Here is a 2886-nt window from a genome sequence, read left to right as displayed (position 1 = left end):
GAAAACTAGAGAGGACAAATGCCGTGAATGGAGATGGAGGATCAAGTTTTCAGACGGTGGCGCTAATGATCACGCACGTCTTTTTCCTTCCACAGGAAGAAAACGATGACGTGGCTGTTCTACTGAACCGGCCATGTCCAACTAAACCTCGACCCTTAATTTTTCTGAATTCGGCCATGTCCAACTAAACCTCAACCCTTCCTTAATTTTTCTGAATTTTAACTCATTTCTAGACCGGTTCTCATGAAAAAGTTTATGGTTCTAAAAACTAGACACTCTAATATTCTGTCAAAGAAAATTTGAAGTAATTCGAATGTTGGAAGCTCGAAAACGAAGGTCCCAAACATCGACTACGAGGTAAGTAGTCAACTTAGACTTTTCTTAAGAAATACTTGTACGAATAACTTGGAACCTTTAACTAAGTATGAATTAACGAAATATGAAACAAAAGTACAAAGAACCGTGAGTTTAGACCCTGAACCGATCTGCTCAAGATTTGAGTAACGTTAAAATGTCCAACTAAATAATGAACTCCTAGACCTCTCACAGTATAGTATGTTCATGACTCAGACTACATCGCTTGGAACGTAAGAAGTCTTGGATGTAAGTTTTCAGACTACGCTTCTTGGAACATATAAAGCCCACTTGGAACGTATGAAACCTTGGACATAGGTATTAAGGTCGTATCGCTGGAAATGTATGAAGTCCTGGATGCGGGACTATACTACATCACTTGGAACGTAAGAAGCCTTGGATGTAGGTTTTCAGACTACGTGTAAGGTTTCAGATTTTCCATTTTTGCCTTATTTGGTTTATTGTTATTTTTATTTCTATATATGACAAGATATTATGTTATGCATTTATTATCGCAGCAAAAGGTGCAATTTTCAACCAGAAGTTATTACCTAAATAAAATAAATAATTAAATGTAATCTCCCCGGAAGGATTCGTGTTGGACTTTTATTACCTAATAAAAACATTCCTATTTCTCTGAGTTTCTTTATCCTAAAACCCTATAATGCAATTGTCTTCCGATTATTTTTATATTCCTATGCCCAATCTTTTACCTCCCTTGGAAACGATTTTCTCTCCAAACTTTCCTCAGGAACCTTGGGGTTGCTCTTCGGAGGAAGAATCGGGTAAGGAAGGCAAGGTTTTTGGAATAGGGTTGAGCCGCAGACGCACACCCAGCAGCTCCGGCATCTTCGCACGCGTACACAGTGCGAGTCGGCTCGCACGTGTGCGAAATCGGCTCGGTTCCGTCAATTCCCGCAGCTCGACTTGGCGGCTTAGTTGGCCGGCTCGGCAACTAGGCTTAGTGACAAGGTATCACTATAATATATTGATTCCAATGTTTTTGGCCCTTTCGGAGCCGTTTCTGCCCTTAGTTTACCATCCGAGGTCAGTATGGTCCATAAACGTTAAAGACAGCTTAGGTCGGGGGTTTATTTTGATAAATAGCATGAGGTTTAGCTAGGGTATGTTATGAAAGGTTCTAAGTTTTTATGTGGTTATCATAGGACATACTTAACCGCTGGGATTAGCTCGTTGTGAGTGATTTCAACCAAGACTATCGAGGTAAGTGACCTTACTGTTGAAGTTAGCTTACTACGTGTTGTATGATGGTGCGTGCCCTATGGCCCCTGCATGCACCATATTTATGTGATATGATTATGTGATGTATAGATTGTGTTGACCGTAGATTGTGTATGTTATGTGATATATGAATTATGTTGACTGTTGACTATTTATGTTATGTGTAGTTATGAATGAGATGTTAGTATTATATGCAAGGAATATGTTGATTGATGCCATAGATACACATAGAATTATCGAGTTATGTCATGAGATGTTTATGCAACTGGAATGTACTTTCATGTTATGTAGTATGTCATGTAATGTAGGTCATGTGAGATGCCATGTAATGTAAGAAACGTATATGCGACGTTAGCACTGCTTATATAATGCCATGTTAGATATGTTAAGGGACCTCATGCATATATGTATGTCACGTGCATCGGGATTCTTCCCCTTTATGTTACGAAAGAATGAAATATGATATTTATGTTCGTCATGATATCATGCGGGCCCTTTTCTGTTCTGTGGTGTCCGACTACGTGTAACACGTTGTGCCCAACCAAGTCAGGCACAGGGGGTATGTTTACGAGCCCGCCTGGTGGGTCCATGTACACGTACACGGGCCGTGTGTGAAGTGTGAAGGAGTACCACACACCCAACCCTACCCAGAATAGGAAAGCGCCCAAGGCTATGAAAAGTTAGGTCCCGCTCATATGTTGCATGTGTTTGCATTTCTAACCCCAACAGTGGGGTGACTTACTGAGTATTTCATAAAATACTCAAGTCACGTGCTACCTACATTTTTCAGGTAAAGGCAAGACGCCAATGTACGGTTGACGGTGGAGCTGAGAACACCATGTAAGTTGGAGAGGGGATATTTTTAGGAGTTTAACTTTATTGGACTATTTTAAGTTAGAGCATTGAGTATTCCTTTATTTAGATTCAANCCCAAGGCTATGAAAAGTTAGGTCCCGCTCATATGTTGCATGTGTTTGCATTTCTAACCCCAACAGTGGGGTGACTTACTGAGTATTTCATAAAATACTCAAGTCACGTGCTACCTACATTTTTCAGGTAAAGGCAAGACGCCAATGTACGGTTGACGGTGGAGCTGAGAACACCATGTAAGTTGGAGAGGGGATATTTTTAGGAGTTTACCTTTGTTGGACTGTTTTAAGTTAGAGAATTGAGTATTCCTTTATTTAGATTCATTTTTAAATTCGGTTATTGAAGGTTTATTTTTGGAGATAGGTTGTTTTGGATTTATGAATGTTTATGAAAGACTTTGTTTTGTTTCCAAGGTTATTT

Source organism: Cucurbita pepo, chromosome LG03 (genome assembly GCF_002806865.2).
Source record: "Cucurbita pepo subsp. pepo cultivar mu-cu-16 chromosome LG03, ASM280686v2, whole genome shotgun sequence".
NCBI lineage: Eukaryota > Viridiplantae > Streptophyta > Magnoliopsida > Cucurbitales > Cucurbitaceae > Cucurbita > Cucurbita pepo.
This window is presented reverse-complemented; position numbering follows the sequence as displayed.